Here is a 16,680-nt window from a genome sequence, read left to right as displayed (position 1 = left end):
GTGTACACAGCTCAGAAAAGCACAGGCAAAACCCTCTCTGTCAGAGAGCAGCAGCAATTGTTAAGGACCATACCACCCGACACATGCTCTGTTTTCGCTGCTGCCATCAGGAAAGAGGTATAGGTGCCACAAGACGTGCACAACAAGGTTCAGGAACAGCTGCTCACCCTCCACCATCAGACTCCTTAATTACAAACTCAATCAGAGACTCATTTAAGGACTCTTACTTGCGCATTTTATTGATTTTTAAAATTTTCTCTGCATTGCAGTTTGTTTCCATTCGTTATCTATTTACAGTTATTTATATGCTCACATGTATATGCTGTGTTTAGTTGTTCTTTGCACTACCAATAAGTGGCAATTCTGGCTCCCCCACAGGAAAAGAATCTTAGGGTTATATGTGATATCTTCTCTGTACTCTGACAATAAATCTGAAATCTGCATCTCTCTAAGTACATCTGTTCCTCTCTGCAGTGTCTTACTTATTGTAGTATGTATGAACTTCTCACTAAACAAGGTTTCTCAGTATACTAGACAATGAACTTTATAAGTTCAGCTTCACATCCCTTTAAGGAATTATTTGGCATTTCAAGAAAATTTCCTTTGAATATTTCTACAGAAGTGAAGCAACCATCTTAGAAGTTTTGCCTTTTGAAACTGAGATGAAGATTATTGGAACATTTGCCCATTTACTCAGCCTGTTATTGCATTCATGGTTGTGGGATAAATTAACATTATTTTGTCAATAAATCTGAACTTTGAACTTTTGACATCGATGTAAAATGGCTCAAGGAGATTGTAGAGTGGATTAACCTTCACGTTGAAGAAGCTAGAATACAAAACAATGACAATTACTCTGGGACTTAGAGTGACTGCGGTGGACATCAGAAAAGATCTCTTGGTCTCCAAATGTATGCCCTGCAGATTCTTGAAATTGAGTGGGGTATTTAAAGGATTAATCAATTATCCCTGATGGTCACGTATTCTCCCCTACAGAGATGCTTAGGAGGAGACCTAATGGAGGTGATGATCAGATGGATGGGGGTGAACCCCACCCTCTCTAGTGTGGGACAGCTCAAAACATAACTCCAGAAAGCCTTGTGTGATCCTCAGTCTCAGCAGCTGTTTTGGGGGAGAGAGAGAGAGAGAGAGCACTAAATTTCTGCTTGGGAGAGCAGAAATAGAGCGCTCTTGCGCCCAAAACAGCTGCTGGGGTGGAGGACTGTACAACCTTTTTCAAAAATGAGATTTTGGTATGCAAAGCATTATTGAGGGATGCTGATTTAAGGCTGGAGATCAGAGTTGTAACATGGAGCAGCCATATTCCAAATGAATGACTGAGCAGGCCCATGACCCCTCCTTGCTGTTCTTATGTTCTTTTTTTCCCAAATCCCCTCACCAGTTCTCCAGCTGTCTTCTGCACTCTGTGATTGCCTGGCTGGTTTCACAAACTGAAATAAAATGCAGTAGGAAAGTATGAAAATGCTTAATTTAAATATTATGTTACATTGAAATGCATTTGAATTAAGCAATGCAAGACCCACTGTGATCTTATGATGCAAACATGCTGTGTACTATATTCACTTATCTGGATATAAGCTTCAGGGAATCTCTCAATGTGACAAAGCTCTAATAGGAGTTTTTTTTTTAAAACAATAAACTTTACCCTTTTGTTGCTGGTTTCATATTTTCTATGATTTGTCTTTTTTATTTATTTTCGAGTTTACCTGAATCCGAATTGTCAGGATTACTTGCATTAAACGAGAAATTTCTAATTATTACTCTAAACTGGCGGCCCTGCTGGAGCTCCGTTATAGGAGACGACTGTGGTTTATTTTAAAATGCTGCGACCGTGGAGTCTGGGTCCAAGATGGCAATTGTTATGAGCCCAGAGGACCCCAAAACCCAGCAGCAACAGAAATTCACCAAGACAAATGGTTACTTAAACAAAAGTTGCTTTTAATTATCTTTAAACAAAAAAACAGGATCAAACTTTATCTTATCACTATTATCTTAACTTAACCTAACTTAACCCCCTTCTAATTCTAAGCGCACGTGTATGCAATGTGTGCATGTTCAGGAAATTTCTTTGATTCACAGTCCAATCTCACTTCTCACTCCTCCAAGTTCACTGGTATCAGGCAATTCATTCTGCTGTGCACAGACTTTAACATTTATGAATTTTCGCCAGGCTCTGGTGCTTAAAGGTTACTGCTCAGGAAGGTTCTTGTTGGTTTCAGAGAGAGATTCTTTCCTCGTTGGACACACACAAGCTGATTTGCTTCCATCAGTCACTTCAGTGGCTTGCGGAAAAAACTTGCCCCATTAGGGTTTTCCAAATGATAACCTCTTCTTCCAGGTCACCGCAGAGTTCTTCTCATTTCCCTTATTTCAGGAGAAACACTCTAGCCAGCCATTTATTCTTGTATGAACCACAAGGATTTTGAACAGGCTGAACTCAGAACTCACAATCCATCTTCCAAAATGGGGTTTCAAACAAGCTTCCAAAAGCCACTGCAGAACTGAGTTCTCTCTCTCTCTCCCTCTCCTCTCTCTCTCTCTCTCTCTCTCTCTCTCTCTCTCTCTCTCTCTCTCTCTCTCTCTCTCTCTCTCTCCTCTCTCTCTCCAGGCCCAGTCTCTGAATGTGGGATGTTTCATTTGCACCTGCTTTGAAGTTCCTTAGCAAAGCATTTCCAAAGTAGTTTTTATAGGTTTTGCAAAGGTTTAGTGTCTCAATGTCTCACTTTCAGCAAAGATTTTGCATTTTAAATAAGTTGTGGTGTTATTTTGTGAAGTGATCTACTCTCTAAACTCCCCCACAATCTATCTCTTCTAAAAACATATTTATATATAATATAACCCAACACACAGCGCTTGTGATTAGCAGCAGCCTCGAGGGGTTGCAGACTCTGGGGAATAAAAGACTGATGCATAGTACCTGAAACTGGCGAGACCACCTCCCCACCCCCACAGTTTCAGAAGGATTAAGCAGAAGAGACGGATGGTGACTACAGTGGTGGAGGGGCTTTGCAGCTGAAGAATACACAGGCAGCTGTGTGCTGTTGGTGACTCAAGGCGATGAATCCATGCAGGCTGTTGCCCTCTAGCAACTGGTGGAGACTGGCTTGAGACTGGCTGAAATGGTACCACGTGTTGGGAATGGGATGTGACAGACTGCCAAGGGTGCTGAAGGCTGTTGGAGTTTCGGATCTGGAGCTCAGGTTGCCAATGGTTTGGACTATGTGGCTGCAGAGGCTGCCGGAATGCTGGGGGTGAATCCAGACACGATGATTCTGGGGGACTCAATTTTGCTTCTCTTTCTCTGACTGTAAGAGGCGCCTGGCAACTTCTGCGGATGGTGAATCTGTTTGCCTTACAGCAGACTAAAGCAACTTTCCTGTAATATTACACTTGTTTTATTACATGACAATAAGGGAATTTTGAATAGAACCATAGATCACTACACCACAGAAAACAAGCCATCTGACCTTTCTAGTCTGTGCCGAAATATCATTATGCTAGTCCCAGTGACCTGCACCCATTCATAACCCTTCAGACCTCTCCCGTACATATATCTGTCCAATTTATTCTTAAAACTTAAGAGTGAGCCTGCATTTACCACATCAGATGGCAGCTCGTTCCACCCTCCCACCACTCTCTGAGTGAAGAAGTTCACCCTAGTGTTCCTCCTAAATCTTTCCCCTTTCACCCTGCCAAGGCCCCTGTCATTTCCACACTAATCTCTCTCAAAATCAAAGAGAATATCATGTCAAGGGGATTTATCTACCTTTATTTGCTGTAAGGCAACAAGCACCTTCTCCTCTTTAATCTCTATATGTTCCATGACACTACTGCTTGTTTCCCTTCCTTATACACTTTGCCAGTCTCCTGAGTTAATACTGATGCAAAAAAAGCTGTTTAAGATCTCCCCCATCTCGTTAGGCTGCACACATAAATGACCACTCTGATCTTCTAGGGGACCAATTTTGTCCCTTACTATCCTTTTATTCTTAACATTACTTTGACCTTCACATTATCTGCCAAAGCAACCTCATGTCTTCTTTTTGCCTTCTTGATTTCCTTAAGTATTTTCTTACATTTTCTATTCTCTTCCAGTACCTCATTTGCTTCTTATTGTCTATACAGGTAGACCCTGACTTAGGACCTATGTGACTTATGACCATCAGCACCTCTGATCGAATTGTAAAAAAACTATATAAAATATAAAATTTACTCAATTTATGTCTTCCGCAAACTATTACAGGGATACAGGGCATATAAGAGCTAAAATATGCTTATTTACTTTGTTAGTCAGCTTCTGGGGTCCCTTGATTCCTGTGTGCATGCGCAAGTCTTCAGTAGGCGCATGCGCGGTGGGTTCATATATTGGAGTTCAGTTGGCAGATGCATGAGAGCTAAGGATGTAATTTCAATATCATAAGGGCACTTAACTTTTGTGCATGAACTGACCAAACCCACTGAAGGCTCGCGCATGCGCCAGACGAAGACTTGTACATGCTCACATAAATCAAGATGGCCACACCAAGCCCCTGGACCCCAGAAGGCCAATTAACAAAAGTAAGCATGAACCTGAATGTGGAAAGATATGCCAAGGTTGATCGACAAATTCAGGAAGCTTTCATCTATGATGAAAAAAAAGATTTAATTAAAAAGTTTGCTTTAAGACTTCGGTACTCCACGTTCTTGGGCACAATTCTAACTTACGACCATTCTGAGGTATGACCAATTCTTTGGTTCACATTACGATCATAAGTCAGGGACTTACTGTACTTGTAATACACTTCTCTCTTCTTCTTTACCAGATCACCAATATCCCTTGAAAACCAACGTTCCCTCTGCCTGTTAACTTTGCCTTTAATCCTGACAGGAACATATAAACTCTGCACTCTCAAAATATCTCCTTTGAAGACTTTCCACTTACTGAACACATCCTTGCCAGAAAACAAGTTTTCCCAATCCACTCTTCCTAGATCCTTTCTCATTTTCACAAAATTGCCTTTTCTCCAATTTAGAATCTCAACTCGAAGACCTATGCTTATCCATAATTAACTTGAAGTTAATAACATTATGGTCAGTGGACTCAAAATGTTTGCCTACACATACTTCTGTCATTTGACCTCTGGTTCCCTAATAGAAGGTCAAATATTGCATCCTCTCTCATTGGTACATATTTTCCTGAACACAAGTAATCCAGCCTTTTTACAGTATGGGAGTCCCAGTCCTACTATTACAACTTTCTGTTTCTTGCATCAGTCTGCTATCTCTCTATGGATTTGCTCTTCCAATTCTCTCTGACTATTGGGCGGTCTTTAATACAACCCTATGTGTGTGGTCACACCTTTCCCATTCCTCAGCTCCGCCCATAAGGCCTCTGTAGATGAGCCCTCTGGGCTGTCCCATCCAAGCAAGCTATGATATTTTCTCTGTCTAGAAATGCCACTCCTCCCCCTTTCATCCCTCCCCCTCTATCATGTTTGAAACAACAGAACCCCAGGAACAATGAACTGCCAGTCCTGCCCCTCCTGCAACCAATTCTCAGGAATAGCAATAATGTCGTAATCCCATGTGCCATGCTCTAAGCTCGTCTTCCTTTCCAACAATACTCCTTGCATTGAAATAAATGCATCTGAGAACATTTCTATCATGTACAAACCTTTGATTTCTGTCTATACATGTAGTCCTTGCATTACTTTTATCCTCCTCCACCTCACTCTCTGCTCTAACACACTGGTTGCCATCCCCCTGCCAATCTAGTATAAACCCCACCTGAAGCAGCACTAGCAAACCTACCTGCAAGGATGTTAGTTCCCCCTCCAGTTCAGGTGCAAACCGTCCTATCAGAACAGGTCCCATCTTCCCTGAAACAGAGCCCAATTGTCCAGAAACGTGAAGCCTCCCACCTGCACCTTCTCTTTAGCCACAAATTTAGCTGCATTAACTTCCTATTTCTAGCCTTAAGAATCTTGAATCTTGAAATATGTGAGAAAGCTAACCATGTGAGAAACCTTGTTTAATATAAGTGGACTAAATCGGCTCCTTACAACGGTGAAATTCCCAACCCACTATTTGTGTCTATGATCAGGAAACTCGTCAAAATACAAAACGTGAAGCAGACTTTCAAATTAGCAGATCGGATTGGTAAGATTCTGTGCGGTTTAAACCAACTGAAGCAGGGAATGCAGACTGCTGCAAACTGTGGAGCGGATAATGGGAAATGCATGGGAGGCCATTGGAAGTGTGGAAGCAGAAGTGTGGAAAATGGAGCAGCATCCAGGTTTGACTGAGAGTTAGCCCCTTCAGATCAGTGGAAAAGAAAATGGATTACCTGAGGCTGCATCTGAACCAGAGAGAACTGCAGGGCTGCTGTGCTCTGGTAATTACAGAAATGTGGCACCAGGACCCCATTCCAGCCTCAGTGATCCAGCCTCATCTCCTTCAGGGCAGGCAGAGACGCTGCTGCTTCTGGTAAGACTTGAGGAGGGGGATTGTGCATTTACATCAATGAGAACCATGCAGTTCCTGATTAAATGCAGACCCTTCTACCTGCCCAGAGAATTCTCGGCCATTCTTTGGCTAATGAGGATGAAGCCATGAAGGAGCTTTACGGTGCCATCTGTGAAGCCCAGACTTCCCATCCTAATGGTGCCATGATTGTTGCTGGTGACTTCAATCATGCCAACCTGAAAATGGTCTTACCATGGTTTCAACTGCGTGTGATCTTTGCCACCAGAATAGAGAACATCCTGGATCAGGTGTACACCAATGTTCTTGGTGCATAGAAGGCTGCACCTTGCCCCCACCTTGGTACTCAGATCACACATTTTTTCTGCTAACCTTGACATACAGACCACTGCAAAAGCAAACTAGGTCAGTTCGCAGGGAGAATAGGACATGGCCGATAAGGTGGGGGAGGGGTGTGGGGGGGGGGTGGTAGTGGGGCCATAGCAGTGCTGCATGGCTGGTTTGATTCCATGGACTGGAGCTGTTTCAGGGAGGCGGCCACTTTCAAAGGACATGTAAACATAGAGGAGTACACGAGCTCAATGACTGGCTACATCAGCAAGTGCATTGAGGACGTCATCGAGATCAAATGCTTCACAATCAGGGCTAACCAGAAACCATGTTTGGATGCAGATGTCCGGGCCTTTCTCAGAGCTTGTGATGCTGCCTTCAGGACAGGGGATAGAATGGCAATAAGATTAGCCAGGGATGAACTCTCCTGTGGAATCTGGAAGGCAAAGCGAGGGTATGCACAGAAAATCCACAGGTCGGCAACACGAGGTGTACATGGCAAGAGATCAAGACTATAATGGATCTCAAGTCAACCTTGTGAGTTAAAGACAACGACATCACCCTTCCGGACAGACTGAACACCTATCCACAGTTTGATAAGAACAACAGGATGACAAGCCAAAGAAAGCTCCATATCCCCTGATTAATGACCACCCGTGTAGCCACAGCTGAGATGAGGAGAACCCTAACTAAGGTGAACTCACACAAGGAACCGGGACCAGATAACATACCTGGTCGAGTACTAAAGGACTGTGCAGACTAATTGACGGAGGTCTTCAAGGACATCTTCAACATCTCACTGCAGCAGTCCATCATTCTCATAGGGTTCAAGACAGCCACCATCATCCCAGTACCCAAGAGGGCCTCAATGACTACCACCCTGTGCCACTGACCTCCACCATTATGAAATGCTTCAAACGTCTGGTGATGGAATACTTCAAAGCACACCTCCCAGAGATGCTGGATCCATTTCAATTTGCCTCTAGAAGAAACCATTCCACAGTTATAGCCTTGTCACTTCACTTCATCCTGGCCCACCTGGAGAATGACACCTCATATGCCAGGCTGCTGTTCATTGATTTCAGCTCAGCATTTAATACGATTATTCCTCAGAGGCTGGTGGAGAAGTTATCCTCACTGGGACTCAACATTTGTCTCTGTAATTGGCTCCTGGACTTGCTAACAGAAAGACCACAGTCTGTCCAGGTCAGTAGCAGAATATTGAGTACTGTCACGCTGAGCAATGGCGCACCTCAGGGATGTGTGCTCAGCCCGCTCCTGTTCACGCTACTGACCCACGACTATATCGCCAGATCTAGCTCCAACAGTGTCATCGTTGGCAGATGTTCCAACAGTATTTGGCCAAAGCAACAATGATGAGTTGCTACAGAGAAGAGGTGGAAACTCTTGTGAAATGGTGTGAGAGTAATAACCTGAGCCTCAACGTGGACAAGATGGAGATGATCGTGGACTTCAGGAGGACCAGGAATGACCACCCTCCATGACACATCAACAATTCTGTAATAGAGAGAGTGGAAAGAACCAAGTTCCTTGGATTTCACTTAACTCGTGACCTATCGTGGAGGATCAACATCTCCTCACTTGTTAGAAGGCGCAACAGCAACTGCGCTTCCTGAGAAGGCTAAGGTGGGCAAGGCTATTGGTCACCATTATGTCAACCTTCTACAGGAGGTCTATCGAGAATGTCCTGGCCGGCTGCATCACAGTGTGTTATGGATGCTGCAGAGAAATGGACCAGAGGTCAATCCACAGAACCACAAGAGATGATCACATGAGTCTCCCTTCGCCTCCTCCCCATCAACATGATCTACTGGGATCCCTGTTTGAAGAGGATGCGCAAAATCATTGAGAACCCCCTTCTACCCTGCACACAGCTTCTTTCAGCTGCTCCTATCAGAGAAGTGATACAGGAGTATCAGAGCCAGCACCACCAGGCTGAGGAGCAGCTTCTTCCCAAGGGCAGTGAGTATGCAGAACGATCAAAAGAACTGTTTACAGTAACTATCTGAGACTCTCATTTGTACAAAACAATATTTATGTATTTATTTATTATAGATAGAATGATAGTCCTGCATATTTTTTATTTTTCTGTAAGTGTGTTATGTTTGGTTGTATGTCTGCATGTCTTTGCACCGAGGACCAGAGAACTCAGCTTTTTCAGGTTGCACTTGTATAATTAGATGACAATCAACCTGACCTGACTTGACTTGAAATCAGCCAGGGAACATGAGAAAGAATAAACTTCCACAGGAGCCTGAGGTGCAGTAACAGAGAACTACTAAATGGATTACTTTTGGGCTGTCAGAAGGCTTTCAATAGGATGTCAAACAAAGGGTCACAAAGGAAAATTTGAGCAGGTGGGATTGGGATAAAGTTAGTGCTGTGGATTGAAGATTGATTCCTGGGAACTGAAAGTGTGAATAAACTGACCAATTTTTGGGATGGTTGGCTGTGGAGAGGTGAAATTGAAAGGGTGGCTGATGTCTGGAAATTATTGCAGAGGGTTGTGATTGCTCAGGTTTTGACTGTATCCAAGGCTGAAGTCAATAGATTTTGATACTGAAGGGATCAATGGATTTATGGGTTAAGTGGGAAGGCATGGATGACAGGATTAGCCGTGAGCCCTGGAGCAGGCCTGAGGGAAAGCATAGTGTCATCATATCCTCTGTTCTTAATAAGACCATAAGGCATAGGAGCAGAAATAGGCCATTCAGCTCATCGAGTCTCCCCTGCCATTTAATCATTAGCTGAACCATTTTCACATTCAGACCCATTACCTAATCAAGAACCTATCAATCTCTGCCTTAAATACAGCCAAATGACTCCACAATTCACCAAATTCCACAGATTTACCACCCTCTGGCTAAATAAATTCATCCTCATCTCTGTTCAATCCCAAAGTTTTGCCTCATCATAAATTAATGACAAAAATTTTAAAAATGTACCACATGCACTGAAATTCTTACTTGCTGCAATTTAAAAAACCAACTTCAATAGTGTAAATTAAGTTGAAAAAGAGAAACTACTACAAAAGATAAATATTCACAGACATTCATTATATATTTAAATATATAATTAATCTGGTCACAAGTTAAAGGTACATTTGACCCACTGAGTCTTTTCCACAAATCCACCTTGAGGTAAACTGTTCTCATATCTAGTTCCAAATTGTTGCCTTTTCCCCATATCCCTTGTTACCCTAACTAATTAGATACCTATCAATCTCCCCCTTAAACTCCCCCCCACCGTGATCAGGTCTCCACAGCTTTATATGGCAACAAATTCCACAAATTCATGACCCTTTGGCTAAAGAAATTTCTCCTCATCTCTGTTTTAAATAGGTACCTTCGAATTCTAAGACTGCCCTCTTGGCTTAGATTCACCCACCAAGGGAAACATCTTATTCACATCTACTCTGTCCAATTTTTTCAGCCTTCGAAATGAGATTCCCTCTCAGTCTTCTATACTCCAATAATTAATGGATATCAAATATTCTTGTGTTGCCATATTTAGAAAACAATGTGTTAAATGCTCCACAGTCTGTTGTGCTGTGTGTTGAACAATTGAGGACTGATTCTCAATGATGAATTTTTTTTTGGCAAGATGTAAATCAGTCCTCAAAACAACACTTTCATGGCTGTTTACATCTGCTTCAAGTCAGTATCCTGCATGGGTGAACCACCTTTTCCCTTTTTGGGGAGTACATTGTTTCAGTTCAAATGTAGACAATCTTTTAGATTACTTCGAATTTCTAACCTGATGCTCAGTCTTAAGAGTCCTGGTCCTCAGTGGTTCCTAAATGAGCTTACACTAGATCACCATGAATTACAAGGATAGTTTTGCATGCCCAATCCCCATTCTGCTTCCAATTTCTTTGTTTATGAGCATAAATTATTTTTTGTTGCTGAAAAATATCCTTGTCCACATCAATTTGCAACTTTTAAACTCTATTGTTCCAAACAGTCCCCCAATTACTTGTTATTCAATACTGTGCCCAGAACCCATTTAAATCCATAATTTTTCCTGCTAATTTCGTCTCCCTTTGGATGGAAAGGCACTGTCTGCCTTACAGGAAAGAGGGAGTGCACAAGGCTGCTCAGTGCTGAGTTTAAAATGAATAGCTGATAGAATTCTGATTGGAATAGTCGTGTGTTAATATCTCTGACAGAGAATTGATATATGTGTTTAAATTGATTGATCACCCATTCGAAGGCACATTTGTCTCCCAAACTCATCTACGTTGCCTGAAGATATGAGGAATATTTCTTTACTTTGAACCCTGTGAAGTTTCTTCTATATTTATTGCTATAAAAATAGATAGATTTGGAATAGGTTATTACTCAGTCTTTTCTGGAAATGAACCCATGAGGTTTGTCTCAGAAAAGCAAAGCCGATAATCTTCAAAAACTGCAATTTATTTTCTCATTCCAGCATTGTGGAAGTTGGCATATTCACACATCCCGCATGCAGGATAACAAGAAGTATGGTGAACAATGCTAGCTGTCGATCCTGGAACAACTTAGCCATCTCTCAGATAAACAAAATTACCGGTAAACCTAAAGGGCAAAAATATAATTCCAAAGATTATCATGGGCACAGATTTCACGAGACAAAAGTGAAGGTCAATTTGAACATTTTGACTAATTTTGGCAATTGAAAGGTCAACCGTTGTCTGCAGACAGAAGTATTTGAAAAGACCAGAGAATAAACTTGAGCGTCCATCGATCTACAGCAATGCAATTGCACTACAAAAGGGAAGTGCTTGGATTGTCACTGTTAGAATTCACTAAGATTTGCAATAGCTGCATAAAGAAATGGCAGTGCCAAGGAAGGTCACCCATTCCCTCCACATCTGGTACATTTCACTCTCAGCTTTACTAAGTGCTTAGAAGACAAGCATTCTCTTGAGCTAATGAGTGGAACACCAAGGTGAGTGGCCTGCTGTGGTGCATAATGTAATATTCAAAGATTAGAAGTCAAAATCAGCATCTTCTCATATTTTAAAATTTAAAACTAAATTTAGACATACAGCACTGTAACATGCAATTTGGCTCTATGAGTTCATGTCACCAAATTAACCTACACTCCAAATACATTTTGAAGGTTGGGGGGGAAACTGGAGCCGCCAGAGAAAGCCCACGCAGACACGTATAAACTCCCTACAGATAGCGTGGGATTTGAACCCAGGTCCGGACCCAATCACTGACGCTGTAAAGGCATTGCGCTGACTGCTATGCCAACTGTGCTGTAGGGTTAGAACTGCTTCACATTAGGAAATTATATATTAAGCTTGGAATTCACTTACATCAGTATGTTTTATATAAGCTGAAACCTTTTATAACTCAGCTAGGACACTCCATTACATTCCCATTGTAACAGCATGGTGGAAAAATTTCCATTTCCATAAAATTATTTTCTAAAAATCGCCCCAGTGTGTAGAAATACCCTGTGGACAGGAAACCAAAAAAAATCTGACATAGCAATTTAGTACTTTGCCAGCTTTATAGAGAGTCTGGAGCTAATTGCTCCTTCACATGCTGGAGACGTGCGTGTCTGAGAAATCTGGTGTTAGATCAAGGAACTAAAAACTCTCCCTCATCTTCTGTGGAGGGAAGGAATGGGAATGTAAAGTTACTCGTGCATTTTTAGATGCATGATTTAAAGCGAGGGAAGGAGAGAATGTAATATCAGTTAAAGTAATAGAGATAAAGCATACGAAGGAGGAGCAGGAAATGTCCAACTTGTCTCCAACTCCTGTCTCTCTCCTTGAGCACCTTCCAATATCATCAAATTTAAATTCCTGGTTAAAAATGAAGGAGGTAGGGAGGTAAATTTTCCAGCTGTAGTGTATGGAAATATTAATTACATGCAAGAATAAGAATAGAGTTCAGGGGCATCTGCATAAAAAGATCATTGATATCTTTCAGAGGACGATACACCCTCTTGGGTCTGACTGCGACTTTGACCATCAGACCATAAGACATAGGTGCAGAAATAGGCTATTCAGCCCATCGAGTCTGCCCTGCCATTCAATCATGAGCTGATTCATTTTTCTACTCAGCACCACTGCCCGGCTTTTAATTTTTTTAAAACTTAGACAGACAGCACTGTAACAGGCCATGAGTCCATGCTGCTCAATTTACACCACATGAACCTACAGCCCAGTACATTTTTGAAGGGTGGGAGGAAACCGGAGCTCCCGGAGAAAAATCACGCAGACATGAGGAGAATGTATAAACCCCTTATAGGTAGCAGATTTGAATCGGATCTGGTCTCGATCACCGGTGCTGTAAAGGCATTGCACTAACCGCAATGTCAACCATGCCGCCCTTTCTCCTCAAAACCTTTGATGCTCCAGGTAATGAAGAATCTATTGATCTTTGCCTTAAATACACCCAATGGCCTGACCTCCACAATAGGTTATGGCAACAAATTACAGAAATTCACTGCCCTCTGGCTGAAGAAAATCCTATCTATTTCTGTTCTAAGTGCACGCCCTTCTATCCTGAAGTTGTGGCCGCTTGTCCTAGATGCTCCCACCATGGGAAACAACCTCTCTATATCTACTCTGTCATGTCTTGCAATGTGATTGGCTGTTCAATGCCCTCATAAATCATCCAGCAAACCACTCAGTAGGAAGACAGTCTAACCAGCAAGTGTCTCATCCCATAAATGAATAAATTTTAAAAATGTTTAGGAATTCATTTGGTTCCAAGTCTTCAACCAATTGGTGGATGTTCAAAATGTTGCTCAAAGTCAATAGAGGCATAGAGTACAAAATCAAGAAAGAAGCCCTTGTAATCTCCAGTTAAGCCTGGGGAATGGAACTAGGTCCAGATGACATTATATGGAGATACTGAAGAAACTAGGGTGTTCATGGATGGTTTTGTAGGTGTGCTCCAAATCATGAACAGATTCAGTCATATAATAAGGGAAAACCCATCACTGGGGCTAGATGGGTCAGGGCAGCAAAACATATCTTAATGACAAACACAAAGTACTGAAGATGTTAGAAATCTGAAATAAATAAGAAGGGTTTTGCAGGTGTATTGACCCAAGGGGAAGCCCACTGATGTCCTTCTGTGGAGGGTGCTTCTACTCTGGCCATTGCCTCGGATGTGGCTTTGTGGTTGATTGTCATTACTCTCTAAAATAGTCCAGAAAACCACTTCAGAAGGCTGCAAACTCTCAGCAGATCAGGGGAGGAGAAATCAAGTTGATGTTTCGGGTTTGGCGACCTTTTGTCACTTGATATTTTGTTGGCCTGATACATGAACTCTCTGTTGATGCCAGAGAGACACTGCAGATGTTGGAATCCGGAGCAGCACACACACTCTGCAGAAGGAACTCGATGGGTCGAGCAGCATCAGTGGGAGAAGAAGAGTGGTCGAGAATAAAAAAAGAAGAGTGGTCGATATTTCGGGCTGGAACCCTTCATCAAGATAGGCAGATGCACCTTTGATCCTGCCTGATACGCTATGCATTTCCAGTGATTTTTCTGCTTTATTTTGGATTGACAATAGCTGGAAAAAGGAATGGAAGCATCGTGAAGGAAAAGAGCAAAATGCTGATTGTTTTGTCTAGAATGATACTGGGAGCAGATTCAAAAATAACTTTCAAAAGAGAATTTGAAGTAATCTGCAAGGGGAAAATATTGCAGGTCCTCAGGAGAATGGAAGTCAAATGGTTTCCTTCTGTTTTGAAGCTGCCCACCAATCCATAATCCCAACACTCCTCATGATAAAAGGTAATTCTGACATTGGTCCCAAAGTTATAATTCTCAAATCTTTCCTGCATTCCTTAACCCATTTTAGAAGTTTGAATTAATTAATGTTAGTTATCCTTTTTTTTCTGTGGCCTCTTCTCTCTAGTTTTTAAATTTGAAAATTCCTCTTAATAATTCAACTCTGGCACATGGATCTTTTCCTTTGATCTTCCCTGTATTGTTTCCAGGCTCAAATGATTTCCAGGTGCTCTTTTTACTGTTATTCTTTCATGGGAAGATGTGTTTAGCATGCTTTGCTAGAAAGGGATGACTTGCTACATTGTTAGCGTTGGGGCGACATGGTTAGTGCAGCAGTTTGCGCTATGCTGTTACAGCGCCAGCGATCGGGTCCAGGGTTCGAGTCCCACATAAGGAGTTTTATGTTCTCCCCGTGTCTGTGTGGGTTTTCCCTGGGGGCTTGGTAACTTCAGTCTGATGTGGTATCAGAAAAGTAACATTTAAAAAGCTCCTAATCTGTAGGTGCCCGAAAAAATGTGATCTCGGCAAATTATATCTATTTGACAACTGCTCAAAAGACGAGGCAGTTACCCATAAATAAATCACTAAAACATACTATTCCCTTCGTATTCCATAAAAAAAAAGCTCGATCAATTCTAGGTGGTTGGAAGAAAAGATTGGATAAATAGGACTTGACAAGATAAATTTGTTCAATCCAAAAAATTTACAAAATTGAAACCATATTTGTAATGAATGTCTAACTATTGGATTCATCATTTGTTTATTCAATTTAGTGAGTGCAAAGGTGAATGAAGCCCCTAAAATCCCGGATACATATGTTTTGGTCCTGCCTTTCCCTGAAAAATTATTGGTAAGATATTTTTGATATTATTTCAGCAGTTTTGTTCATTGACCTACAATTTCATCCTATGACTGCACTTTTGGAACGACCAGTTTTGGACTCTGGCCACTTATCTGCTTCAGCTTGTTGTGTGTTGTATTTGTTACTCTAATAGCCAGGAGATCAGTTTTACTCAAATGGAAAGACCCTAAACCACTGTGGTAAATCAATGTTATGCCATTATTGGCTGCTGCCATCTGGACACACCTCCTGAGACCGATCCTACCCATAGCCCCTTGCATGCTTCCCCTTTCTCTGCTTTGATCAGTCAGTGAGGTTGATGGGTTTTCCTGTCATTAGTTAATAAAAGACTGACAGTTTCACAATATCGGCCTTTTGTGATTATTGATGGTACATCAATTTTATTAACTAAAATTTTTTTAAAAAGCTTGTAATAGTACCAGAAATCTGAGAAGCTTGTATCACCAGACACCCCAAACAACATATGAATTTTGGCTACGCTGCTTTGAAAACTTCCTGGCGGTGGCCACGGATGCCACCACCATGGTCGCTAACCGACTGAGACTACTCCTCTTGTGTGACCGGCCCCGAGTGCTCCCGATGATCAGTGATGCCAGCTCGTACCAAGCATCTATGGAGATCCTCAAGGCCCAGTATCACAGGAAGGTTACAGCAACCTGGTGAGTCAAGGGCCAAGTACCTGTGGGCCTCCCGCATCCTATGCAGAGTGTGTGACTGTAAGGCTGTGTCAGCTGCCCAGAATGCAGAGGACGTCATCAGAGACACGTATGTCATGTGTATCCACTCCGGGTACATACGGCAACGGCTATTGGAGCAAAAGGTTCTCGATCTGCAAAGGGCAGTTGAATTTACAGAGACACTGGAGGAGGCCCTCCAGAACTCAGATGGCTACTCAGTTGCTTGGTCACTGCGGGTGCTTCTATCTTGGGATAGGGCATCGTCCTGTCCCATGAGAGACTGTTCCCCTACACCAGATCTAGTGATCTGACCTCAGCTGCTGTTGTAGGCAGGGTCAGCATCTGAGGAAACGCTACCCTGCCAAGGATGTGGTGTTCTCCAGGTGCTGGATAAAGGGGAATTACGCCAAAGTTTGCTAGTCCAAACCATCCGCAAAATCTAGCAGCGTCGCTTACAGACAGGGAGCACAATTGGCATCATCTTCCTTGCACACTAGCGACACCATGTGCAAATCATGTGGGCCGCCATTTTGGACTGTGCACCAAATGCCATCTTCCCAGGC

The 16,680-nt window shown here is 42.3% G+C and overlaps 1 protein-coding gene across 2 annotated transcripts in view; it reads left to right on the top strand.

The window, feature by feature from the left end:
• ptafr (platelet-activating factor receptor) overlaps positions 1-15,432 on the top strand; it is a 151,855-nt gene extending 136,423 nt beyond the window's left edge. For both annotated transcript variants that reach the window (XR_011343450.1, XR_011343451.1), the window contains exons 3-4: positions 11,266-11,384; positions 15,352-15,432. The gene's annotated coding sequence lies outside the window, so the exon portion shown is untranslated. The remainder of the gene's footprint in view (positions 1-11,265; positions 11,385-15,351) is intronic.
• Positions 15,433-16,680: the final 1,248 nt, after the last annotated feature.

This window comes from Narcine bancroftii, chromosome 8, assembly GCF_036971445.1.
Source record: "Narcine bancroftii isolate sNarBan1 chromosome 8, sNarBan1.hap1, whole genome shotgun sequence".
Taxonomy (NCBI): Eukaryota; Metazoa; Chordata; class Chondrichthyes; order Torpediniformes; family Narcinidae; genus Narcine; species Narcine bancroftii.
This window is presented reverse-complemented; position numbering and strand designations above follow the sequence as displayed.